Source organism: Toxorhynchites rutilus, unplaced genomic scaffold (genome assembly GCF_029784135.1).
Source record: "Toxorhynchites rutilus septentrionalis strain SRP unplaced genomic scaffold, ASM2978413v1 HiC_scaffold_56, whole genome shotgun sequence".
NCBI lineage: Eukaryota > Metazoa > Arthropoda > Insecta > Diptera > Culicidae > Toxorhynchites > Toxorhynchites rutilus.
Window position 1 is genome coordinate 21,625 of NW_026600120.1, and position 23,482 is coordinate 45,106.

The 23,482-nt window shown below is 36.2% G+C and overlaps 42 non-coding genes and 1 pseudogene across 42 annotated transcripts; all 43 read left to right on the forward strand.

Moving 5' to 3' along the window:
* Positions 1-130: 130 nt before the first annotated feature.
* Positions 131-249, forward strand: LOC129782308 (5S ribosomal RNA). The gene has a single exon (XR_008744496.1). It is a non-coding gene; the product is annotated as a 5S ribosomal RNA (ribosomal RNA).
* Positions 250-476: 227 nt separating this feature from the next.
* Positions 477-595, forward strand: LOC129782234 (5S ribosomal RNA). Its single transcript, XR_008744426.1, has one exon. It is a non-coding gene; the product is annotated as a 5S ribosomal RNA (ribosomal RNA).
* A 230-nt stretch (positions 596-825) lies between these two features.
* On the forward strand, positions 826-944 carry LOC129782235 (5S ribosomal RNA). The gene has a single exon (XR_008744427.1). It is a non-coding gene; the product is annotated as a 5S ribosomal RNA (ribosomal RNA).
* Positions 945-1,173: 229 nt separating this feature from the next.
* On the forward strand, positions 1,174-1,292 carry LOC129782236 (5S ribosomal RNA). Its single transcript, XR_008744428.1, has one exon. It is a non-coding gene; the product is annotated as a 5S ribosomal RNA (ribosomal RNA).
* A 230-nt stretch (positions 1,293-1,522) lies between these two features.
* LOC129782237 (5S ribosomal RNA) lies at positions 1,523-1,641 on the forward strand. The gene has a single exon (XR_008744429.1). It is a non-coding gene; the product is annotated as a 5S ribosomal RNA (ribosomal RNA).
* A 227-nt stretch (positions 1,642-1,868) lies between these two features.
* LOC129782316 (5S ribosomal RNA) lies at positions 1,869-1,988 on the forward strand (annotated as a pseudogene).
* A 228-nt stretch (positions 1,989-2,216) lies between these two features.
* LOC129782238 (5S ribosomal RNA) lies at positions 2,217-2,335 on the forward strand. The gene has a single exon (XR_008744430.1). It is a non-coding gene; the product is annotated as a 5S ribosomal RNA (ribosomal RNA).
* Positions 2,336-2,565: 230 nt separating this feature from the next.
* LOC129782310 (5S ribosomal RNA) lies at positions 2,566-2,684 on the forward strand. The gene has a single exon (XR_008744498.1). It is a non-coding gene; the product is annotated as a 5S ribosomal RNA (ribosomal RNA).
* A 227-nt stretch (positions 2,685-2,911) lies between these two features.
* On the forward strand, positions 2,912-3,030 carry LOC129782240 (5S ribosomal RNA). Its single transcript, XR_008744432.1, has one exon. It is a non-coding gene; the product is annotated as a 5S ribosomal RNA (ribosomal RNA).
* Positions 3,031-3,259: 229 nt separating this feature from the next.
* Positions 3,260-3,378, forward strand: LOC129782241 (5S ribosomal RNA). Its single transcript, XR_008744433.1, has one exon. It is a non-coding gene; the product is annotated as a 5S ribosomal RNA (ribosomal RNA).
* Positions 3,379-3,607: 229 nt separating this feature from the next.
* On the forward strand, positions 3,608-3,726 carry LOC129782242 (5S ribosomal RNA). The gene has a single exon (XR_008744434.1). It is a non-coding gene; the product is annotated as a 5S ribosomal RNA (ribosomal RNA).
* Positions 3,727-3,955: 229 nt separating this feature from the next.
* LOC129782244 (5S ribosomal RNA) lies at positions 3,956-4,074 on the forward strand. Its single transcript, XR_008744435.1, has one exon. It is a non-coding gene; the product is annotated as a 5S ribosomal RNA (ribosomal RNA).
* Positions 4,075-4,303: 229 nt separating this feature from the next.
* LOC129782245 (5S ribosomal RNA) lies at positions 4,304-4,422 on the forward strand. The gene has a single exon (XR_008744436.1). It is a non-coding gene; the product is annotated as a 5S ribosomal RNA (ribosomal RNA).
* A 228-nt stretch (positions 4,423-4,650) lies between these two features.
* LOC129782246 (5S ribosomal RNA) lies at positions 4,651-4,769 on the forward strand. The gene has a single exon (XR_008744437.1). It is a non-coding gene; the product is annotated as a 5S ribosomal RNA (ribosomal RNA).
* Positions 4,770-4,998: 229 nt separating this feature from the next.
* LOC129782247 (5S ribosomal RNA) lies at positions 4,999-5,117 on the forward strand. Its single transcript, XR_008744438.1, has one exon. It is a non-coding gene; the product is annotated as a 5S ribosomal RNA (ribosomal RNA).
* A 227-nt stretch (positions 5,118-5,344) lies between these two features.
* Positions 5,345-5,463, forward strand: LOC129782248 (5S ribosomal RNA). The gene has a single exon (XR_008744439.1). It is a non-coding gene; the product is annotated as a 5S ribosomal RNA (ribosomal RNA).
* Positions 5,464-5,691: 228 nt separating this feature from the next.
* On the forward strand, positions 5,692-5,810 carry LOC129782249 (5S ribosomal RNA). Its single transcript, XR_008744440.1, has one exon. It is a non-coding gene; the product is annotated as a 5S ribosomal RNA (ribosomal RNA).
* A 229-nt stretch (positions 5,811-6,039) lies between these two features.
* On the forward strand, positions 6,040-6,158 carry LOC129782250 (5S ribosomal RNA). The gene has a single exon (XR_008744441.1). It is a non-coding gene; the product is annotated as a 5S ribosomal RNA (ribosomal RNA).
* Positions 6,159-6,386: 228 nt separating this feature from the next.
* Positions 6,387-6,505, forward strand: LOC129782252 (5S ribosomal RNA). The gene has a single exon (XR_008744443.1). It is a non-coding gene; the product is annotated as a 5S ribosomal RNA (ribosomal RNA).
* Positions 6,506-6,733: 228 nt separating this feature from the next.
* LOC129782253 (5S ribosomal RNA) lies at positions 6,734-6,852 on the forward strand. Its single transcript, XR_008744444.1, has one exon. It is a non-coding gene; the product is annotated as a 5S ribosomal RNA (ribosomal RNA).
* A 230-nt stretch (positions 6,853-7,082) lies between these two features.
* LOC129782254 (5S ribosomal RNA) lies at positions 7,083-7,201 on the forward strand. Its single transcript, XR_008744445.1, has one exon. It is a non-coding gene; the product is annotated as a 5S ribosomal RNA (ribosomal RNA).
* Positions 7,202-7,429: 228 nt separating this feature from the next.
* Positions 7,430-7,548, forward strand: LOC129782255 (5S ribosomal RNA). The gene has a single exon (XR_008744446.1). It is a non-coding gene; the product is annotated as a 5S ribosomal RNA (ribosomal RNA).
* An 8,768-nt stretch (positions 7,549-16,316) lies between these two features.
* LOC129782256 (5S ribosomal RNA) lies at positions 16,317-16,435 on the forward strand. Its single transcript, XR_008744447.1, has one exon. It is a non-coding gene; the product is annotated as a 5S ribosomal RNA (ribosomal RNA).
* Positions 16,436-16,665: 230 nt separating this feature from the next.
* Positions 16,666-16,784, forward strand: LOC129782257 (5S ribosomal RNA). The gene has a single exon (XR_008744448.1). It is a non-coding gene; the product is annotated as a 5S ribosomal RNA (ribosomal RNA).
* A 228-nt stretch (positions 16,785-17,012) lies between these two features.
* LOC129782258 (5S ribosomal RNA) lies at positions 17,013-17,131 on the forward strand. The gene has a single exon (XR_008744449.1). It is a non-coding gene; the product is annotated as a 5S ribosomal RNA (ribosomal RNA).
* A 229-nt stretch (positions 17,132-17,360) lies between these two features.
* On the forward strand, positions 17,361-17,479 carry LOC129782259 (5S ribosomal RNA). Its single transcript, XR_008744450.1, has one exon. It is a non-coding gene; the product is annotated as a 5S ribosomal RNA (ribosomal RNA).
* Positions 17,480-17,707: 228 nt separating this feature from the next.
* Positions 17,708-17,826, forward strand: LOC129782260 (5S ribosomal RNA). Its single transcript, XR_008744451.1, has one exon. It is a non-coding gene; the product is annotated as a 5S ribosomal RNA (ribosomal RNA).
* A 230-nt stretch (positions 17,827-18,056) lies between these two features.
* On the forward strand, positions 18,057-18,175 carry LOC129782261 (5S ribosomal RNA). The gene has a single exon (XR_008744452.1). It is a non-coding gene; the product is annotated as a 5S ribosomal RNA (ribosomal RNA).
* Positions 18,176-18,403: 228 nt separating this feature from the next.
* LOC129782263 (5S ribosomal RNA) lies at positions 18,404-18,522 on the forward strand. The gene has a single exon (XR_008744454.1). It is a non-coding gene; the product is annotated as a 5S ribosomal RNA (ribosomal RNA).
* Positions 18,523-18,750: 228 nt separating this feature from the next.
* Positions 18,751-18,869, forward strand: LOC129782264 (5S ribosomal RNA). The gene has a single exon (XR_008744455.1). It is a non-coding gene; the product is annotated as a 5S ribosomal RNA (ribosomal RNA).
* A 228-nt stretch (positions 18,870-19,097) lies between these two features.
* On the forward strand, positions 19,098-19,216 carry LOC129782265 (5S ribosomal RNA). Its single transcript, XR_008744456.1, has one exon. It is a non-coding gene; the product is annotated as a 5S ribosomal RNA (ribosomal RNA).
* Positions 19,217-19,444: 228 nt separating this feature from the next.
* On the forward strand, positions 19,445-19,563 carry LOC129782266 (5S ribosomal RNA). The gene has a single exon (XR_008744457.1). It is a non-coding gene; the product is annotated as a 5S ribosomal RNA (ribosomal RNA).
* Positions 19,564-19,791: 228 nt separating this feature from the next.
* LOC129782267 (5S ribosomal RNA) lies at positions 19,792-19,910 on the forward strand. Its single transcript, XR_008744458.1, has one exon. It is a non-coding gene; the product is annotated as a 5S ribosomal RNA (ribosomal RNA).
* A 230-nt stretch (positions 19,911-20,140) lies between these two features.
* On the forward strand, positions 20,141-20,259 carry LOC129782268 (5S ribosomal RNA). Its single transcript, XR_008744459.1, has one exon. It is a non-coding gene; the product is annotated as a 5S ribosomal RNA (ribosomal RNA).
* Positions 20,260-20,489: 230 nt separating this feature from the next.
* LOC129782312 (5S ribosomal RNA) lies at positions 20,490-20,612 on the forward strand. The gene has a single exon (XR_008744500.1). It is a non-coding gene; the product is annotated as a 5S ribosomal RNA (ribosomal RNA).
* Positions 20,613-20,840: 228 nt separating this feature from the next.
* On the forward strand, positions 20,841-20,959 carry LOC129782269 (5S ribosomal RNA). The gene has a single exon (XR_008744460.1). It is a non-coding gene; the product is annotated as a 5S ribosomal RNA (ribosomal RNA).
* Positions 20,960-21,188: 229 nt separating this feature from the next.
* LOC129782270 (5S ribosomal RNA) lies at positions 21,189-21,307 on the forward strand. The gene has a single exon (XR_008744461.1). It is a non-coding gene; the product is annotated as a 5S ribosomal RNA (ribosomal RNA).
* A 227-nt stretch (positions 21,308-21,534) lies between these two features.
* LOC129782271 (5S ribosomal RNA) lies at positions 21,535-21,653 on the forward strand. Its single transcript, XR_008744462.1, has one exon. It is a non-coding gene; the product is annotated as a 5S ribosomal RNA (ribosomal RNA).
* Positions 21,654-21,882: 229 nt separating this feature from the next.
* Positions 21,883-22,001, forward strand: LOC129782272 (5S ribosomal RNA). Its single transcript, XR_008744463.1, has one exon. It is a non-coding gene; the product is annotated as a 5S ribosomal RNA (ribosomal RNA).
* Positions 22,002-22,231: 230 nt separating this feature from the next.
* Positions 22,232-22,350, forward strand: LOC129782275 (5S ribosomal RNA). The gene has a single exon (XR_008744465.1). It is a non-coding gene; the product is annotated as a 5S ribosomal RNA (ribosomal RNA).
* A 230-nt stretch (positions 22,351-22,580) lies between these two features.
* Positions 22,581-22,699, forward strand: LOC129782276 (5S ribosomal RNA). The gene has a single exon (XR_008744466.1). It is a non-coding gene; the product is annotated as a 5S ribosomal RNA (ribosomal RNA).
* A 227-nt stretch (positions 22,700-22,926) lies between these two features.
* Positions 22,927-23,045, forward strand: LOC129782277 (5S ribosomal RNA). Its single transcript, XR_008744467.1, has one exon. It is a non-coding gene; the product is annotated as a 5S ribosomal RNA (ribosomal RNA).
* Positions 23,046-23,274: 229 nt separating this feature from the next.
* Positions 23,275-23,393, forward strand: LOC129782278 (5S ribosomal RNA). The gene has a single exon (XR_008744468.1). It is a non-coding gene; the product is annotated as a 5S ribosomal RNA (ribosomal RNA).
* Positions 23,394-23,482: the final 89 nt, after the last annotated feature.

Below are 23,482 nucleotides of genomic sequence, written 5' to 3' on the forward strand. Positions count from 1 at the left end.
AGCAATGATTATGTGGGGGACTATTCATTCAATTTCCCATCATCGCATTTGATGCAAAGTAAAATGAACTGTTCTAAACACACTTTCATCCAGAGACAGCATAAAACCTTTTCATAATGATGCTGAATTTGTCAACGATCATACCATGTTGAAAACACCGGTTCTCGTCCGATCACCGAAGTTAAGCAACATCGGGCGCGATCAATACTTAGATGGGTGACCGCTTGGGAACGTCGCGTGTCGTTGGCATCTTCTTTTTTTTTCTTTCACAAATCGTTTTTTTTCATCGAAATGTAATACACATTTCATTATTCCCCCCAAAAGACATTATTTTAGTTGAATTTAAAGCAATGATTATGTGGGGGACTATTCATTCAATTTCCCATCATAGCATTTGATGCAAAGTAAAATGCACTGTTCTAAACACACTTTCATCCAGAGACAGCATAAAACCTTTTCATAATGATGCTGAATTTGTCAACGATCATACCATGTTGAAAACACCGGTTCTCGTCCGATCACCGAAGTTAAGCAACATCGGGCGCGATCAGTACTTAGATGGGTGACCGCTTGGGAACGTCGCGTGTCGTTGGCATCTTCTTTTTTTTTCTTTCACAAATCGTTTGTTTTTTTAATCGAAATGTAATACACATTTCATTATTCCCCCCAAAAGACATTATTTTAGTTGAATTTAAAGCAATGATTATGTGGGGGACTATTCATTCAATTTCCCATCATCGCATTTGATGCAAAGTAAAATGAACTGTTCTAAACACACTTTCATCCAGAGACAGCATAAAACCTTTTCATAATGATGCTGAATTTGTCAACGATCATACCATGTTGAAAACACCGGTTCTCGTCCGATCACCGAAGTTAAGCAACATCGGGCGCGATCAGTACTTAGATGGGTGACCGCTTGGGAACGTCGCGTGTCGTTGGCATCTTCTTTTTTTTTCTTTCACAAATCGTTTTTTTTTTCATCGAAATGTAATACACATTTCATTATTCCCCCCAAAAGACATTATTTTAGTTGAATTTAAAGCAATGATTATGTGGGGGACTATTCATTCAATTTCCCATCATCGCATTTGATGCAAAGTAAAATGAACTGTTCTAAACACACTTACATCCAGAGACAGCATAAAACCTTTTCATAATGATGCTGAATTTGTCAACGATCATACCATGTTGAAAACACCGGTTCTCGTCCGATCACCGAAGTTAAGCAACATCGGGCGCGATCAGTACTTAGATGGGTGACCGCTTGGGAACGTCGCGTGTCGTTGGCATCTTCTTTTTTTTTCTTTCACAAATCGTTTGTTTTTTTAATCGAAATGTAATACACATTTCATTATTCCCCCCAAAAGACATTATTTTAGTTGAATTTAAAGCAATGATTATGTGGGGGACTATTCATTCAATTTCCCATCATCGCATTTGATGCAAAGTAAAATGAACTGTTCTAAACACACTTTCATCCAGAGACAGCATAAAACCTTTTCATAATGATGCTGAATTTGTCAACGATCATACCATGTTGAAAACACCGGTTCTCGTCCGATCACCGAAGTTAAGCAACATCGGGCGCGATCAGTACTTAGATGGGTGACCGCTTGGGAACGTCGCGTGTCGTTGGCATCTTCTTTTTTTTTCTTTCACAAATCGTTTTTTTTCATCGAAATGTAATACACATTTCATTATTCCCCCCAAAAGACATTATTTTAGTTGAATTTAAAGCAATGATTATGTGGGGGACTATTCATTCAATTTCCCATCATCGCATTTGATGCAAAGTAAAATGAACTGTTCTAAACACACTTTCATCCAGAGACAGCATAAAACCTTTTCATAATGATGCTGAATTTGTCAACGATCATACCATGTTGAAAACACCGGTTCTCGTCCGATCACCGAAGTTAAGCAACATCGGGCGCGATCAATACTTAGATGGGGTGACCGCTTGGGAACGTCGCGTGTCGTTGGCATCTTCTTTTTTTTTCTTTCACAAATCGTTTTTTTTTCATCGAAATGTAATACACATTTCATTATTCCCACAAAAAGACATTATTTTAGTTGAATTTAAAGCAATGATTATGTGGGGGACTATTCATTCAATTTCCCATCATCGCATTTGATGCAAAGTGAAATGAACTGTTCTAAACACACTTTCATCCAGAGACAGCATAAAACCTTTTCATAATGATGCTGAATTTGTCAACGATCATACCATGTTGAAAACACCGGTTCTCGTCCGATCACCGAAGTTAAGCAACATCGGGCGCGATCAGTACTTAGATGGGTGACCGCTTGGGAACGTCGCGTGTCGTTGGCATCTTCTTTTTTTTTCTTTCACAAATCGTTTGTTTTTTTAATCGAAATGTAATACACATTTCATTATTCCCCCCAAAAGACATTATTTTAGTTGAATTTAAAGCAATGATTATGTGGGGGACTATTCATTCAATTTCCCATCATCGCATTTGATGCAAAGTAAAATGAACTGTTCTAAACACACTTTCATCCAGAGACAGCATAAAACCTTTTCATAATGATGCTGAATTTGTCAACGATCATACCATGTTGAAAACACCGGTTCTCGTCCGATCACCGAAGTTAAGCAACATCGGGCGCGATCAATACTTAGATGGGTGACCGCTTGGGAACGTCGCGTGTCGTTGGCATCTTCTTTTTTTTTCTTTCACAAATCGTTTTTTTTCATCGAAATGTAATACACATTTCATTATTCCCCCCAAAAGACATTATTTTAGTTGAATTTAAAGCAATGATTATGTGGGGGACTATTCATTCAATTTCCCATCATAGCATTTGATGCAAAGTAAAATGCACTGTTCTAAACACACTTTCATCCAGAGACAGCATAAAACCTTTTCATAATGATGCTGAATTTGTCAACGATCATACCATGTTGAAAACACCGGTTCTCGTCCGATCACCGAAGTTAAGCAACATCGGGCGCGATCAGTACTTAGATGGGTGACCGCTTGGGAACGTCGCGTGTCGTTGGCATCTTCTTTTTTTTTCTTTCACAAATCGTTTTTTTTTTCATCGAAATGTAATACACATTTCATTATTCCCCCCAAAAGACATTATTTTAGTTGAATTTAAAGCAATGATTATGTGGGGGACTATTCATTCAATTTCCCATCATAGCATTTGATGCAAAGTAAAATGCACTGTTCTAAACACACTTTCATCCAGAGACAGCATAAAACCTTTTCATAATGATGCTGAATTTGTCAACGATCATACCATGTTGAAAACACCGGTTCTCGTCCGATCACCGAAGTTAAGCAACATCGGGCGCGATCAGTACTTAGATGGGTGACCGCTTGGGAACGTCGCGTGTCGTTGGCATCTTCTTTTTTTTTCTTTCACAAATCGTTTTTTTTTTCATCGAAATGTAATACACATTTCATTATTCCCCCCAAAAGACATTATTTTAGTTGAATTTAAAGCAATGATTATGTGGGGGACTATTCATTCAATTTCCCATCATAGCATTTGATGCAAAGTAAAATGCACTGTTCTAAACACACTTTCATCCAGAGACAGCATAAAACCTTTTCATAATGATGCTGAATTTGTCAACGATCATACCATGTTGAAAACACCGGTTCTCGTCCGATCACCGAAGTTAAGCAACATCGGGCGCGATCAGTACTTAGATGGGTGACCGCTTGGGAACGTCGCGTGTCGTTGGCATCTTCTTTTTTTTTCTTTCACAAATCGTTTTTTTTTTCATCGAAATGTAATACACATTTCATTATTCCCCCCAAAAGACATTATTTTAGTTGAATTTAAAGCAATGATTATGTGGGGGACTATTCATTCAATTTCCCATCATAGCATTTGATGCAAAGTAAAATGCACTGTTCTAAACACACTTTCATCCAGAGACAGCATAAAACCTTTTCATAATGATGCTGAATTTGTCAACGATCATACCATGTTGAAAACACCGGTTCTCGTCCGATCACCGAAGTTAAGCAACATCGGGCGCGATCAGTACTTAGATGGGTGACCGCTTGGGAACGTCGCGTGTCGTTGGCATCTTCTTTTTTTTTCTTTCACAAATCGTTTTTTTTTTCATCGAAATGTAATACACATTTCATTATTCCCCCCAAAAGACATTATTTTAGTTGAATTTAAAGCAATGATTATGTGGGGGACTATTCATTCAATTTCCCATCATAGCATTTGATGCAAAGTAAAATGCACTGTTCTAAACACACTTTCATCCAGAGACAGCATAAAACCTTTTCATAATGATGCTGAATTTGTCAACGATCATACCATGTTGAAAACACCGGTTCTCGTCCGATCACCGAAGTTAAGCAACATCGGGCGCGATCAGTACTTAGATGGGTGACCGCTTGGGAACGTCGCGTGTCGTTGGCATCTTCTTTTTTTTTCTTTCACAAATCGTTTTTTTTTCATCGAAATGTAATACACATTTCATTATTCCCCCCAAAAGACATTATTTTAGTTGAATTTAAAGCAATGATTATGTGGGGGACTATTCATTCAATTTCCCATCATCGCATTTGATGCAAAGTAAAATGAACTGTTCTAAACACACTTTCATCCAGAGACAGCATAAAACCTTTTCATAATGATGCTGAATTTGTCAACGATCATACCATGTTGAAAACACCGGTTCTCGTCCGATCACCGAAGTTAAGCAACATCGGGCGCGATCAGTACTTAGATGGGTGACCGCTTGGGAACGTCGCGTGTCGTTGGCATCTTCTTTTTTTTTCTTTCACAAATCGTTTTTTTTTTCATCGAAATGTAATACACATTTCATTATTCCCCCCAAAAGACATTATTTTAGTTGAATTTAAAGCAATGATTATGTGGGGGACTATTCATTCAATTTCCCATCATCGCATTTGATGCAAAGTAAAATGAACTGTTCTAAACACACTTACATCCAGAGACAGCATAAAACCTTTTCATAATGATTCTGAATTTGTCAACGATCATACCATGTTGAAAACACCGGTTCTCGTCCGATCACCGAAGTTAAGCAACATCGGGCGCGATCAGTACTTAGATGGGTGACCGCTTGGGAACGTCGCGTGTCGTTGGCATCTTCTTTTTTTTCTTTCACAAATCGATTTTCTTTCATCGAAATGTAATACACATTTCATTATTCCCCCCAAAAGACATTATTTTAGTTGAATTTAAAGCAATGATTATGTGGGGGACTATTCATTCAATTTCCCATCATCGCATTTGATGCAAAGTAAAATGAACTGTTCTAAACACACTTTCATCCAGAGACAGCATAAAACCTCTTTATAAAGATGCTGGATTTGTCAACGATCATACCATGTTGAAAACACCGGTTCTCGTCCGATCACCGAAGTTAAGCAACATCGGGCGCGATCAGTACTTAGATGGGTGACCGCTTGGGAACGTCGCGTGTCGTTGGCATCTTCTTTTTTTTTCTTTCACAAATCGATTTTCTTTCATCGAAATGTAATACACATTTCATTATTCCCCCCAAAAGACATTATTTTAGTTGAATTTAAAGCAATGATTATGTGGGGGACTATTCATTCAATTTCCCATCATCGCATTTGATGCAAAGTAAAATGAACTGTTCTAAACACACTTTCATCCAGAGACAGCATAAAACCTCTTTATAAAGATGCTGGATTTGTCAACGATCATACCATGTTGAAAACACCGGTTCTCGTCCGATCACCGAAGTTAAGCAACATCGGGCGCGATCAGTACTTAGATGGGTGACCGCTTGGGAACGTCGCGTGTCGTTGGCATCTTCTTTTTTTTTCTTTCACAAATCGTTTTTTTTTTCATCGAAATGTAATACACATTTCATTATTCCCCCCAAAAGACATTATTTTAGTTGAATTTAAAGCAATGATTATGTGGGGGACTATTCATTCAATTTCCCATCATCGCATTTGATGCAAAGTAAAATGAACTGTTCTAAACACACTTACATCCAGAGACAGCATAAAACCTTTTCATAATGATTCTGAATTTGTCAACGATCATACCATGTTGAAAACACCGGTTCTCGTCCGATCACCGAAGTTAAGCAACATCGGGCGCGATCAGTACTTAGATGGGTGACCGCTTGGGAACGTCGCGTGTCGTTGGCATCTTCTTTTTTTTTCTTTCACAAATCGATTTTCTTTCATCGAAATGTAATACACATTTCATTATTCCCCCCAAAAGACATTATTTTAGTTGAATTTAAAGCAATGATTATGTGGGGGACTATTCATTCAATTTCCCATCATCGCATTTGATGCAAAGTAAAATGAACTGTTCTAAACACACTTTCATCCAGAGACAGCATAAAACCTCTTTATAAAGATGCTGGATTTGTCAACGATCATACCATGTTGAAAACACCGGTTCTCGTCCGATCACCGAAGTTAAGCAACATCGGGCGCGATCAGTACTTAGATGGGTGACCGCTTGGGAACGTCGCGTGTCGTTGGCATCTTCTTTTTTTTTCTTTCACAAATCGATTTTCTTTCATCGAAATGTAATACACATTTCATTATTCCCCCCAAAAGACATTATTTTAGTTGAATTTAAAGCAATGATTATGTGGGGGACTATTCATTCAATTTCCCATCATCGCATTTGATGCAAAGTAAAATGAACTGTTCTAAACACACTTTCATCCAGAGACAGCATAAAACCTCTTTATAAAGATGCTGGATTTGTCAACGATCATACCATGTTGAAAACACCGGTTCTCGTCCGATCACCGAAGTTAAGCAACATCGGGCGCGATCAGTACTTAGATGGGTGACCGCTTGGGAACGTCGCGTGTCGTTGGCATCTTCTTTTTTTTTCTTTCACAAATCGTTTTTTTTTTTCATCGAAATGTAATACACATTTCATTATTCCCCCCAAAAGACATTATTTTAGTTGAATTTAAAGCAATGATTATGTGGGGGACTATTCATTCAATTTCCCATCATCGCATTTGATGCAAAGTAAAATGAACTGTTCTAAACACACTTACATCCAGAGACAGCATAAAACCTTTTCATAATGATTCTGAATTTGTCAACGATCATACCATGTTGAAAACACCGGTTCTCGTCCGATCACCGAAGTTAAGCAACATCGGGCGCGATCAGTACTTAGATGGGTGACCGCTTGGGAACGTCGCGTGTCGTTGGCATCTTCTTTTTTTTTCTTTCACAAATCGATTTTCTTTCATCGAAATGTAATACACATTTCATTATTCCCCCCAAAAGACATTATTTTAGTTGAATTTAAAGCAATGATTATGTGGGGGACTATTCATTCAATTTCCCATCATCGCATTTGATGCAAAGTAAAATGAACTGTTCTAAACACACTTTCATCCAGAGACAGCATAAAACCTCTTTATAAAGATGCTGGATTTGTCAACGATCATACCATGTTGAAAACACCGGTTCTCGTCCGATCACCGAAGTTAAGCAACATCGGGCGCGATCAGTACTTAGATGGGTGACCGCTTGGGAACGTCGCGTGTCGTTGGCATCTTCTTTTTTTTTCTTTCACAAATCGATTTTCTTTCATCGAAATGTAATACACATTTCATTATTCCCCCCAAAAGACATTATTTTAGTTGAATTTAAAGCAATGATTATGTGGGGGACTATTCATTCAATTTCCCATCATCGCATTTGATGCAAAGTAAAATGAACTGTTCTAAACACACTTTCATCCAGAGACAGCATAAAACCTCTTTATAAAGATTGTAGTATGATTTCAAACCCCGTTCCAAAGTCCATCTTAAAACTCCCAATATACAAATTATCCTTCTCCTCATAAGCAGTTGATTGTTTCAAAATAAATGACTCATGCGTGGTCACTTCAATTTACGATTCCCACGAAACATTCCTCAAGCGCAACTGCATTATTTCGTTAATTGTTTTTCTCCCACATTCGTCCATGCCAACATGCGCGGGCGATATGAATGCACCCTTACATCATGTCGCGCGCAGCTAAAGGCAATAAACCAGAAACCAAAACAAACCCAGTTCTATTCTGATTAAATACGCGACCGTACACAAAGTCGTCGTGACACTTTACGATTTCCCATGAAATCGATATGCGCGCTTATGAGCGCAGTAAGCAATTTTATTTCTTGACACCATTCACATCGAACACTGCATTCGATTGATTGGCTATTCCCCTTTGAAATCGACTTGGCTCCTCCCAATGAAACTCTCCACAAACTGTTGGCTAAGTTAGCTTAAGACACATGTAACTAGCATTAAGACAGTTCTTGTATGACACTCGACGCGGATGCACGCGTGGAGTGACGAGAAATGAATAAAACCTTTTTTGAATAAAAGTATAAAGCAAATATAAGACATGGCGACCGTGAAATTAAACCTGCAATCTTCGGAAGTGATTTATGTGAAGAATATTGAAAATAAGTACAAGGCCGCGTGTGATGAACAATATTGGTGATGTGAACAATATTATTGGCATTACAATATAAACTATATAATTACATGGCGAGTGGTAAACTTGAGTGCAATTACCGCCACAGCTCAATGGAAAAGCCAAAATAAAAGTATGAGAAGAAAAGTTAAGGAAAGGGAGAAAAATCCCCGAAGTTTGTGTAATCAACTTTAGCGCAGACTGAAAAAAAAAAAAATATATATGAAATATATATTTATTATGGACAACTGGACAAGCTTAAATAGTGAATATTAAGTGTCGTGCCAACAGGCGAGTGATAATTCGAACAGCAAACATTGGAACAATAGCGAAATCTAAACAAATAGTGCTGGGAGAAATTCAAAAAGTGTTACAAACAATGTGATCGGAAAAGTGCCAGAAAAGCGGTGTAATATAAATACTGACACTGAATAGGAGGGAAACAAAATAAAAAAAAAAAACTCCTTACGAAAATAATTTCAATGAAGATCAAACCAAAAGTGCTGGGAGAAAATCAACAGAGACAACTTATTTTCCCATGTGAATAAAATGAAAAGTTAACCTTAATAAGGAGAAACAGCAAGAGCAGCAGCGGAAAGTGTAACGCGAAGATAAATGAACAGAAGCAGGAACATCGGAAGGCGAGACCATTGTCAGCAATAAGGAACTGACAGGCGGGACCAACAGAGAGCAGAAGGAGCTAAATCTGGAATGAAACCGACGATATGAAGTAAGCAATTGAAACTGATGTATATCAAAATAAAACGTACAGCACTTATCGAACTGAACGCATAGGCTAGAATGATTATATGTTTCTTTATGAAGTGTTCGAATTACATACCCTCGGTTACAAAGTATTTATAAAAATTATTTCCAAATAATGAGTTTTGATAATAATATATTCGGTATAGAAACAATAAATTTCGATACATTTACCAATGACTATAATGTATAATGCATAATGAAAAACAATGCATGTAATTAATTGAATATGCTTCGAGAAAGTAGAAATGGGCCTGTTTGACAAGAAAACTATTCAAAATACAGGAGACCCACAAGTAAATATCCTAAACCACGTGGAACAACACACTTTATTCCACGAAACGCAAGAGTTATTATTATGGATTATACTTGCGATTTTATTAATATTTGCTTTCATTAAACTATACAAGAATTATAAGCAGTGTGTACGTAAAGAAGCACTGAAAGCTGCACAGTCGGCACAAACTATGGCATCAATTGCCTAAAGCTTTAGACTATATATGAATGGCCGCTAATAGAATAACTTAATATACAAAAATTACAGCAAAGAAATAATATCATAAGAAAATAATATAACGAAAATTATATATTATTTTTTTTTACCTCTACTTCAAAAATCTTATAAAAATGATTAAAGACGATTTTGAAGATTTTCTGAAATTATTAGCCGATGTAAGCAAAGGAAAGGGCGAAGGAGCTTTCGCACCTGATATAGTAGTATTTGGAGAAAATACTAAACTCGAATCGTATGAAGAATTACTAGACAGAATAGATGAATTACCCGGATGTGATCCGATTACGTGGCTAAAACTTCCCGGCCAGAAAGAGAGAAGACGACAAAGATTGGCCGAAGCAAAAAGGGAATAGAAGGCAAATGAAAAATAATCAATAAAATAATATATATATTTTTTCGCAAATTTGTTCTTATCATTAGTCCGAAAAGATAAAATTCTGAGAATTTATGAATAAAAATGAGTCTTCCTAAATGGAACAACTCAAAGAAATTGAATCATATCTGAAAAAGGGATATCAGAATTTGAACAAAAATAAAAACAGACCAAGAACTTTACATAATATTGAAGTCAAAAGGCAACAGTTACAAGAAAACTTAGCCAAATATCGAACAATACTAAAATCTTTCGAGTATAGACTTGGAGCTTCAGTCTGGAATGACGAAGTTGAAACTTATGGTGCACTGAAACAAATATATCAGAAGGCCATCAAAATTTTAGATGAATCAGAAGTAATACAAAGGGAATACGATAGTGAACCAGAGACACTTGGTAAATCAAGTGGTTTACTAAAACCCTATAAATTAAGCATTGACGATTCACTATTGAGAGTGAAAAGTGAAATTAATTTAAAACAAAGAAAAATTAAATTTAAAATATTGACAAAAATTTTAATTTGGTATATTAAAATACACAAAGTATCCAACATGGCTCTTAATATTAAAACAGCCGCTGAATTAGCAACGCTGATACCCACTTATGACGGAAACGCAAGTGGTGTTAAATCATTTATAGACGCGGTGAACTTGGCAAAGACCATAGTTCCAATCGAAAGCAAAGCAGCCGCAATTCAAATTATACTAACAAAATTAACTGGAAAAGCGAGAAATTTATTCTCAATATCTCCAACGGATTATGACGAAATAGTCGCAAAAATCCAAACAAATTGCGAAGAGAAATCAAATTCAGACATAGCCTTAGCTAATCTGATGAATTTGAGACTCAAATCGACAAATGAAATCGAGAAATTCACTAAACAACTCGATGAATTGACAGATAAGCTCAAAGATACCTATATAAGAGAACAAATTCCCGACACAGTCGCAAGGAAAATGTCTCAAAAGGTAGCGATCAAAACACTTATCAAAGAAACACCCAACAGAGAGACCAAAATGATGCTGAAAATTGGCAAATTCGACAATTTACAAGAGGCCATCAACGTAATGGTAGAAAATGAAAAGGACAATACTGATTCAAACGCAGTCGTACTGCAGTCGATTAAGGCTAGACAACCAAATCATTATAACACAAACCGAAATTTCAATTACAGAAACCCTATGGTTTATGAAAGAAATAATCAAAGAAATTATTTCCATGGAAGATATCAAGCAAGATATCCAAATAACCTCAATAGAAACCTCAACCGACAATATCCCATTAACCATCAGTATCCTACTAATAGAAATTCAATCCAAAATCCCCGACAACAACCAAATTTCAATCAAAATTTACAACAATACCCTTTTCAACGAAATTTCAATCAAAATCAAAACAGAAACGTTAACAGAAATTTCAATAGAAATAATGTACCAGCGAGAATGTACGTAGTAAATCAGCAAGACATTCCTCGACTGAATAATCATGCAAACAATAATGGATTTCACCCACAAAACGAATCAGATAATACTTGCCAAGCTATGGTACCGTTCAACAACAATATTGCAAATAATGGGAACAATCAAGCAAATACCGATTATTTTTTAGCCAACCAGTAACAATTGCTAACAGATGTCGACTAACTGAACAATTGTTACGGACAGGCATACCGATTTTGACATTAAATTTAAATGCATCAAATTTTATCCAAGTCAAAGTGCACATGACTGGAAATAAAATATGCAACTTGATCATTGACACCGGTGCAGATATTTCGTTGTTCAAAGCACGAAATATTCTCCCAAATCAACATGTAAATACTAACAATAAGATTAAATTAACCGGCATTACGGAAAATAGTGTAGAAACATTAGGTTTAACAAATACATCTTTATGCTTTAATAATACATTAACTTTAAATCACGATTTTCACCTAGTTACCGCAGACTTACCAATTACGGCTGATGGTATTCTAGGTCGAGATTTTTTAATAAATTATAAATGTTTAATAGATTATGAACATTGGCTACTTACATTTAATATAGCCAATATACAAATTTCAGTACCAATAGAAGACAACTTAAATGAAGGCTTCATGCTACCAAGTCGTAGTGAAGTTATCAGAAGGATACCATATTTAAACATTAGAGAGGATATGGTAGTCCATTCAGAAGAAATTTACCCAGGAGTTTTCTGTGGTAACACTATAATTTCACCTTTAAAGCCTTATGTAAAATTTGTAAATACTATGAATAAACCTTTGTACATACATTATTCTAAATTTAAGCCTACATTAAGTATTTTAAACGATTATTCTATTCTTAATGTAAATACCAAAAATATTAATAATAAGAGATCCGAAGAGATTTTTAAAAGCATAAACACGGACAAAATTCCTCCATATGCTAAAGATAAATTTAAAAAATTAATTAATGATTATCAAGACATATTTTGTCTTCCAGAGGAGGATGTTACTCAAAACAATTTCTATTCACAGAACATTGTTCTAAGTGATAAAGTTCCTGTATATATTCCTAATTACAAGACGATTCATGCGCAACAAACCGAAATTAATCAACAGGTAAACAAAATGTTAGAGAGTAATATAGTGGAACCTTCAGTTTCACCATACAACTCTCCTATACTTCTAGTACCGAAAAAATCCCAAAATAATGACAAAAAATGGCGTTTAGTCGTTGATTTTAGACAACTAAATAAAAAAATTTTAGCAGACAAATTTCCTCTACCAAGAATTGACGATATTTTAGATCAACTTGGCAGAGCAAAATATTTTTCAACATTAGATCTCATGTCAGGTTTTCATCAAATACCTTTGGACAATGAGTCTAGAAAATTTACGGCATTTTCAACACAAAACGGACATTATCAATATACAAGATTACCGTTTGGATTGAATATAAGTCCAAACAGTTTTCAACGTATGATGACAATTGCAATGGCTGGTTTAACCCCAGAATTAGCTTTCATTTACATCGACGATATTATAGTCGTAGGATGTTCTGTAAACCATCATATTTCAAATCTAAATCAAGTTTTTGAAAGATTAAGATATTACAATTTGAAGCTAAATGCGCAGAAATGCAAATTTTTTAGCACTGAAGTTACCTTTCTAGGTCATAAAATAACAGAATATGGCATGTTACCAGATGATTCAAAATTTTCAACTATTCAAAATTATCCAGTTCCTAAAAATGCAGACGAAGTTAGAAGATTCGTTGCATTTTGTAATTATTATCGTAAATTCGTACCAAATTTTGCATTAATAGCAAATCCCCTTAATCAACTATTGAAGAAAAATTCACAATTTATATGGACCAATAGTTGTCAAAATGCATTCAACACCCTAAGAAATTCATTAATGTCACCAAGATTATTACAATATCCAGATTTTACGAAGCAATTTATATTAACAACAGATGCTTCAGATATAGGTTGTGGAGCTGTATTGTCTCAACAAACACAACATGGAAATTTACCAATAGCTTTTGCAAGCAAAACTTTTACACCTGGTGAAAAGAATAAACCAGTGATTCTAAAAGAATTAACAGCCATACATTGGGCTATTAATTACTTCAAACCTTACCTGTACGGTAGAAAATTTTTAGTACAAACGGATCATAGACCGTTAGTTTTCTTATTCGGTATGAAAAATCCAACTTCAAAATTAACTAGAATGCGTCTTGATTTAGAAGAATATGACTTTACAATTGAATACATAGCAGGAAAATCAAATGTAGGAGCAGATGCTTTATCAAGAATAGTAACCTCCTCTGATGAATTAAAAAATTTAAATATATTAGGAGTAAGCACAAGAGCGATGACTCGTAATTCGAAAAATAATTCAAATATGAAAACATCTGATAATCAAATTTCTGTACCACGAGAAACTGATCACTTCTCTACGTACATGACAAATAATCCATCAGAAACGAAGAAATTAATTAAACTCGAAACACGCGTCGACAAATATGGAATGATATTTTATTTAAAGAAAAACAATAAAATTATTGCCCAAGTGCATCAACAAATTTTACATGGAAGTCAGACATTAGAATCTGCACTTCTGAAAATAGAAGGAACAATGATTAAAATGAACCAAAAGAAATTAGCGCTGTCGACAAAAGACGAAATATTTAAAATGATATCAATTGAAAACTTTAAAATATTAGCGAATACTCAAGTGTATTCAATAGAAATTATTATTTACAATCCACCAATGTTTTTAACAAAAATAAAAGACATCCAAAAAGTATTGAATGATTACCATAACACCCCTACAGGAGGTCACATTGGTCAACATAAGTTGTACCTTCAAATTAGAGAAGTGTATAATTGGAGCAATATGAAAAGATCGATTGCAGAATTCATCAAGGCCTGTGAATTATGCAAACGAAACAAAGTCATAAAGCATACAAAAGAAAAACAAGTAGTTACTACAACACCAAATCACCCATTCGAAAGTATTTCAATAGATACAGTTGGACCATTACCAAAAAGTAACAACAACAATAGATATGCAGTTAGTATTCAATGCGATTTAACGAAATATGTCGTATTAATTCCAGTACCTACTAAAGAAGCAAACGTAATTGCTAAAGCATTAGTAGACAATTTTATTTTAACTTACGGAACATTTTTAACCTTACGTTCTGATCAAGGAACTGAGTATAATAACGAAGTCTTTGAACAGATCTGTAAAACGCTTAAAGTTGAACAAAAATTTAGTACAGCCTATCACCCCCAGACGATTGGATCGTTAGAGAGAAATCATAGATGTTTAAATGAATATCTGAGATCTTTCGTTAACGAACATCAAACGGATTGGGATGAATGGTTAAAATTCTATGCTTTCAATTATAACACAACCCCACATTCACACCATGAATTTACCCCTCATGAATTAATTTTTGGAACTAAAGCTAAATTACCACAAGAATTATTTGAAAAAGGAACTGAACCAATATATAATTTTGAACAATATAGTAAAGAACTAAAATTTAAATTACAACGATCTAATGAAATAGCAAGAACCAAATTAATTGAGCAGAAAATTCAAAGAGCAAAAAACTCAGAAAATGTCATTAATCCAATTCATTTAACAGTAAACGACAAAGTTTATCTAAAAATAGAAAACAGAAGAAAACTTGATCCATTCTATGACGGACCATATATAGTTCAAGAAATACTAGATACAAACTGCAGGATTCAGAACCCCAAAACAGAACATACACAGACAGTACACAAAAACAGATTGATAAAAATATAAAATCAAACAACATTCATTTTTAGAGAAGTTACTTCATTCGCAAAAACCAATTATATTACAATTATTTATAGAAATCTTTAGAAATATATCAAATTACCAATATTATACAAAACCACATACCATTGTTTACAATATACCAACAGCTTTGGAAAATAAAAGTTTAGAAACCTATAAAAAGTCTATAAAATATTTGTAACATTGAGAGAAGCCAAGGAATAATTAATCCATAATCTGAATACTAAGAATGATTCCATTGCATTACATCATTCTCTTAAAGAGGGATGGTGTAGTATGATTTCAAACCCCGTTCCAAAGTCCATCTTAAAACTCCCAATATACAAATTATCCTTCTCCTCATAAGCAGTTGATTGTTTCAAAATAAATGACTCATGCGTGGTCACTTCAATTTACGATTCCCACGAAACATTCCTCAAGCGCAACTGCATTATTTCGTTAATTGTTTTTCTCCCACATTCGTCCATGCCAACATGCGCGGGCGATATGAATGCACCCTTACATCATGTCGCGCGCAGCTAAAGGCAATAAACCAGAAACCAAAACAAACCCAGTTCTATTCTGATTAAATACGCGACCGTACACAAAGTCGTCGTGACACTTTACGATTTCCCATGAAATCGATATGCGCGCTTATGAGCGCAGTAAGCAATTTTATTTCTTGACACCATTCACATCGAACACTGCATTCGATTGATTGGCTATTCCCCTTTGAAATCGACTTGGCTCCTCCCAATGAAACTCTCCACAAACTGTTGGCTAAGTTAGCTTAAGACACATGTAACTAGCATTAAGACAGTTCTTGTATGACACTCGACGCGGATGCACGCGTGGAGTGACGAGAAATGAATAAAACCTTTTTTGAATAAAAGTATAAAGCAAATATAAGACAAGATGCTGGATTTGTCAACGATCATACCATGTTGAAAACACCGGTTCTCGTCCGATCACCGAAGTTAAGCAACATCGGGCGCGATCAGTACTTAGATGGGTGACCGCTTGGGAACGTCGCGTGTCGTTGGCATCTTCTTTTTTTTTTTCTTTCACAAATCGATTTTCTTTCATCGAAATGTAATACACATTTCATTATTCCCCCCAAAAGACATTATTTTAGTTGAATTTAAAGCAATGATTATGTGGGGGACTATTCATTCAATTTCCCATCATCGCATTTGATGCAAAGTAAAATGAACTGTTCTAAACACACTTTCATCCAGAGACAGCATAAAACCTCTTTATAAAGATGCTGGATTTGTCAACGATCATACCATGTTGAAAACACCGGTTCTCGTCCGATCACCGAAGTTAAGCAACATCGGGCGCGATCAGTACTTAGATGGGTGACCGCTTGGGAACGTCGCGTGTCGTTGGCATCTTCTTTTTTTTTCTTTCACAAATCGATTTTCTTTCATCGAAATGTAATACACATTTCATTATTCCCCCCAAAAGACATTATTTTAGTTGAATTTAAAGCAATGATTATGTGGGGGACTATTCATTCAATTTCCCATCATCGCATTTGATGCAAAGTGAAATGAACTGTTCTAAACACACTTTCATCCAGAGACAGCATAAAACCTCTTTATAAAGATGCTGGATTTGTCAACGATCATACCATGTTGAAAACACCGGTTCTCGTCCGATCACCGAAGTTAAGCAACATCGGGCGCGATCAGTACTTAGATGGGTGACCGCTTGGGAACGTCGCGTGTCGTTGGCATCTTCTTTTTTTTTCTTTCACAAATCGTTTTTTTTTTCATCGAAATGTAATACACATTTCATTATTCCCACAAAAAGACATTATTTTAGTTGAATTTAAAGCAATGATTATGTGGGGGACTATTCATTCAATTTCCCATCATCGCATTTGATGCAAAGTAAAATGAACTGTTCTAAACACACTTTCATCCAGAGACAGCATAAAACCTTTTCATAATGATGCTGAATTTGTCAACGATCATACCATGTTGAAAACACCGGTTCTCGTCCGATCACCGAAGTTAAGCAACATCGGGCGCGATCAGTACTTAGATGGGTGACCGCTTGGGAACGTCGCGTGTCGTTGGCATCTTCTTTTTTTTTCTTTCACAAATCGATTTTCTTTCATCGAAATGTAATACACATTTCATTATTCCCCCCAAAAGACATTATTTTAGTTGAATTTAAAGCAATGATTATGTGGGGGACTATTCATTCAATTTCCCATCATCGCATTTGATGCAAAGTGAAATGAACTGTTCTAAACACACTTTCATCCAGAGACAGCATAAAACCTCTTTATAAAGATGCTGGATTTGTCAACGATCATACCATGTTGAAAACACCGGTTCTCGTCCGATCACCGAAGTTAAGCAACATCGGGCGCGATCAGTACTTAGATGGGTGACCGCTTGGGAACGTCGCGTGTCGTTGGCATCTTCTTTTTTTTTTCTTTCACAAATCGTTTTTTTTTTCATCGAAATGTAATACACATTTCATTATTCCCACAAAAAGACATTATTTTAGTTGAATTTAAAGCAATGATTATGTGGGGGACTATTCATTCAATTTCCCATCATCGCATTTGATGCAAAGTAAAATGAACTGTTCTAAACACACTTTCATCCAGAGACAGCATAAAACCTTTTCATAATGATGCTGAATTTGTCAACGATCATACCATGTTGAAAACACCGGTTCTCGTCCGATCACCGAAGTTAAGCAACATCGGGCGCGATCAGTACTTAGATGGGTGACCGCTTGGGAACGTCGCGTGTCGTTGGCATCTTCTTTTTTTTTCTTTCACAAATCGATTTTCTTTCATCGAAATGTAATACACATTTCATTATTCCCCCCAAAAGACATTATTTTAGTTGAATTTAAAGCAATGATTATGTGGGGGACTATTCATTCAATTTCCCATCATCGCATTTGATGCAAAGTGAAATGAACTGTTCTAAACACACTTTCATCCAGAGACAGCATAAAACCTTTTCATAATGATGCTGAATTTGTCAACGATCATACCATGTTGAAAACACCGGTTCTCGTCCGATCACCGAAGTTAAGCAACATCGGGCGCGATCAGTACTTAGATGGGTGACCGCTTGGGAACGTCGCGTGTCGTTGGCATCTTCTTTTTTTTTCTTTCACAAATCGATTTTCTTTCATCGAAATGTAATACACATTTCATTATTCCCACAAAAAGACATTATTTTAGTTGAATTTAAAGCAATGATTATGTGGGGGACTATTCATTCAATTTCCCATCATCGCATTTGATGCAAAGTGAAATGAACTGTTCTAAACACACTTTCATCCAGAGACAGCATAAAACCTCTTTATAAAGATGCTGGATTTGTCAACGATCATACCATGTTGAAAACACCGGTTCTCGTCCGATCACCGAAGTTAAGCAACATCGGGCGCGATCAGTACTTAGATGGGTGACCGCTTGGGAACGTCGCGTGTCGTTGGCATCTTCTTTTTTTTTCTTTCACAAATCGATTTTCTTTCATCGAAATGTAATACACATTTCATTATTCCCCCCAAAAGACATTATTTTAGTTGAATTTAAAGCAATGATTATGTGGGGGACTATTCATTCAATTTCCCATCATCGCATTTGATGCAAAGTAAAATGAACTGTTCTAAACACACTTTCATCCAGAGACAGCATAAAACCTTTTCATAATGATGCTGAATTTGTCAACGATCATACCATGTTGAAAACACCGGTTCTCGTCCGATCACCGAAGTTAAGCAACATCGGGCGCGATCAGTACTTAGATGGGTGACCGCTTGGGAACGTCGCGTGTCGTTGGCATCTTCTTTTTTTTTCTTTCACAAATCGATTTTCTTTCATCGAAATGTAATACACATTTCATTATTCCCCCCAAAAGACATTATTTTAGTTGAATTTAAAGCAATGATTATGTGGGGGACTATTCATTCAATTTCCCATCATCGCATTTGATGCAAAGTGAAATGAACTGTTCTAAACACACTTTCATCCAGAGACAGCATAAAACCTTTTCATAATGATGCTGAATTTGTCAACGATCATACCATGTTGAAAACACCGGTTCTCGTCCGATCACCGAAGTTAAGCAACATCGGGCGCGATCAGTACTTAGATGGGTGACCGCTTGGGAACGTCGCGTGTCGTTGGCATCTTCTTTTTTTTTCTTTCACAAATCGATTTTCTTTCATCGAAATGTAATACACATTTCATTATTCCCACAAAAAGACATTATTTTAGTTGAATTTAAAGCAATGATTATGTGGGGGACTATTCATTCAATTTCCCATCATCGCATTTGATGCAAAGTGAAATGAACTGTTCTAAACACACTTTCATCCAGAGACAGCATAAAACCTCTTTATAAAGATGCTGGATTTGTCAACGATCATACCATGTTGAAAACACCGGTTCTCGTCCGATCACCGAAGTTAAGCAACATCGGGCGCGATCAGTACTTAGATGGGTGACCGCTTGGGAACGTCGCGTGTCGTTGGCATCTTCTTTTTTTTTCTTTCACAAATCGTTTGTTTTTTTAATCGAAATGTAATACACATTTCATTATTCCCCCCAAAAGACATTATTTTAGTTGAATTTAAAGCAATGATTATGTGGGGGACTATTCATTCAATTTCCCATCATCGCATTTGATGCAAAGTAAAATGAACTGTTCTAAACACACTTTCATCCAGAGACAGCATAAAACCTTTTCATAATGATGCTGAATTTGTCAACGATCATACCATGTTGAAAACACCGGTTCTCGTCCGATCACCGAAGTTAAGCAACATCGGGCGCGATCAGTACTTAGATGGGTGACCGCTTGGGAACGTCGCGTGTCGTTGGCATCTTCTTTTTTTTTCTTTCACAAATCGTTTGTTTTTTTAATCGAAATGTAATACACATTTCATTATTCCCCCCAAAAGACATTATTTTAGTTGAATTTAAAGCAATGATTATGTGGGGGACTATTCATTCAATTTCCCATCATCGCATTTGATGCAAAGTAAAATGAACTGTTCTAAACACACTTTCATCCAGAGACAGCATAAAACCTCTTTATAAAGATGCTGGATTTGTCAACGATCATACCATGTTGAAAACACCGGTTCTCGTCCGATCACCGAAGTTAAGCAACATCGGGCGCGATCAGTACTTAGATGGGTGGGTGACCGCTTGGGAACGTCGCGTGTCGTTGGCATCTTCTTTTTTTTTCTTTCACAAATCGATTTTCTTTCATCGAAATGTAATACACATTTCATTATTCCCACAAAAAGACATTATTTTAGTTGAATTTAAAGCAATGATTATGTGGGGGACTATTCATTCAATTTCCCATCATCGCATTTGATGCAAAGTAAAATGAACTGTTCTAAACACACTTTCATCCAGAGACAGCATAAAACCTTTTCATAATGATGCTGAATTTGTCAACGATCATACCATGTTGAAAACACCGGTTCTCGTCCGATCACCGAAGTTAAGCAACATCGGGCGCGATCAGTACTTAGATGGGTGACCGCTTGGGAACGTCGCGTGTCGTTGGCATCTTCTTTTTTTTTTCTTTCACAAATCGATTTTCTTTCATCGAAATGTAATACACATTTCATTATTCCCCCCAAAAGACATTATTTTAGTTGAATTTAAAGCAATGATTATGTGGGGGACTATTCATTCAATTTCCCATCATCGCATTTGATGCAAAGTGAAATGAACTGTTCTAAACACACTTTCATCCAGAGACAGCATAAAACCTCTTTATAAAGATGCTGGATTTGTCAACGATCATACCATGTTGAAAACACCGGTTCTCGTCCGATCACCGAAGTTAAGCAACATCGGGCGCGATCAGTACTTAGATGGGTGACCGCTTGGGAACGTCGCGTGTCGTTGGCATCTTCTTTTTTTTTCTTTCACAAATCGTTTTTTTTCATCGAAATGTAATACACATTTCATTATTCCCCCCAAAAGACATTATTTTAGTTGAATTTAAAGCAATGATTATGTGGGGGACTATTCATTCAATTTCCCATCATCGCATTTGATGCAAAGTAAAATGAACTGTTCTAAACACACTTTCATCCAGAGACAGCATAAAACCTCTTTATAAAGATGCTGGATTTGTCAACGATCATACCATGTTGAAAACACCGGTTCTCGTCCGATCACCGAAGTTAAGCAACATCGGGCGCGATCAGTACTTAGATGGGTGACCGCTTGGGAACGTCGCGTGTCGTTGGCATCTTCTTTTTTTTTTCTTTCACAAATCGATTTTCTTTCATCGAAATGTAATACACATTTCATTATTCCCCCCAAAAGACATTATTTTAGTTGAATTTAAAGCAATGATTATGTGGGGGACTATTCATTCAATTTCCCATCATCGCATTTGATGCAAAGTGAAATGAACTGTTCTAAACACACTTTCATCCAGAGACAGCATAAAACCTCTTTATAAAGATGCTGGATTTGTCAACGATCATACCATGTTGAAAACACCGGTTCTCGTCCGATCACCGAAGTTAAGCAACATCGGGCGCGATCAGTACTTAGATGGGTGACCGCTTGGGAACGTCGCGTGTCGTTGGCATCTTCTTTTTTTTTCTTTCACAAATCGTTTGTTTTTTTAATCGAAATGTAATACACATTTCATTATTCCCCCCAAAAGACATTATTTTAGTTGAATTTAAAGCAATGATTATGTGGGGGACTATTCATTCAATTTCCCATCATCGCATTTGATGCAAAGTAAAATGAACTGTTCTAAACACACTTTCATCCAGAGACAGCATAAAACCTTTTCATAATGATGCTGAATTTGTCAACGATCATACCATGTTGAAAACACCGGTTCTCGTCCGATCACCGAAGTTAAGCAACATCGGGCGCGATCAGTACTTAGATGGGTGACCGCTTGGGAACGTCGCGTGTCGTTGGCATCTTCTTTTTTTTTCTTTCACAAATCGTTTGTTTTTTTAATCGAAATGTAATACACATTTCATTATTCCCCCCAAAAGACATTATTTTAGTTGAATTTAAAGCAATGATTATGTGGGGGACTATTCATTCAATTTCCCATCATCGCATTTGATGCAAAGTAAAATGAACTGTTCTAAACACACTTTCATCCAGAGACAGCATAAAACCTTTTCATAATGATGCTGAATTTGTCAACGATCATACCATGTTGAAAACACCGGTTCTCGTCCGATCACCGAAGTTAAGCAACATCGGGCGCGATCAGTACTTAGATGGGTGACCGCTTGGGAACGTCGCGTGTCGTTGGCATCTTCTTTTTTTTTCTTTCACAAATCGTTTTTTTTCATCGAAATGTAATACACATTTCATTATTCCCCCCAAAAGACATTATTTTAGTTGAATTTAAAGCAATGATTATGTGGGGGACTATTCATTCAATTTCCCATCATCGCATTTGATGCAAAGTAAAATGAACTGTTCTAAACACACTTTCATCCAGAGACAGCATAAAACCTCTTTATAAAGATGCTGGATTTGTCAACGATCATACCATGTTGAAAACACCGGTTCTCGTCCGATCACCGAAGTTAAGCAACATCGGGCGCGATCAGTACTTAGATGGGTGACCGCTTGGGAACGTCGCGTGTCGTTGGCATCTTCTTTTTTTTTTCTTTCACAAATCGATTTTCTTTCATCGAAATGTAATACACATTTCATTATTCCCCCCAAAAGACATTATTTTAGTTGAATTTAAAGCAATGATTATGTGGGGGACTATTCATTCAATTTCCCATCATCGCATTTGATGCAAAGTAAAATGAACTGTTCTAAACACACTTTCATCCAGAGACAGCATAAAACCTCTTTATAAAGATGCTGGATTTGTCAACGATCATACCATGTTGAAAACACCGGTTCTCGTCCGATCACCGAAGTTAAGCAACATCGGGCGCGATCAGTACTTAGATGGGTGACCGCTTGGGAACGTCGCGTGTCGTTGGCATCTTCTTTTTTTTTCTTTCACAAATCGATTTTCTTTCATCGAAATGTAATACACATTTCATTATTCCCCCCAAAAGACATTATTTTAGT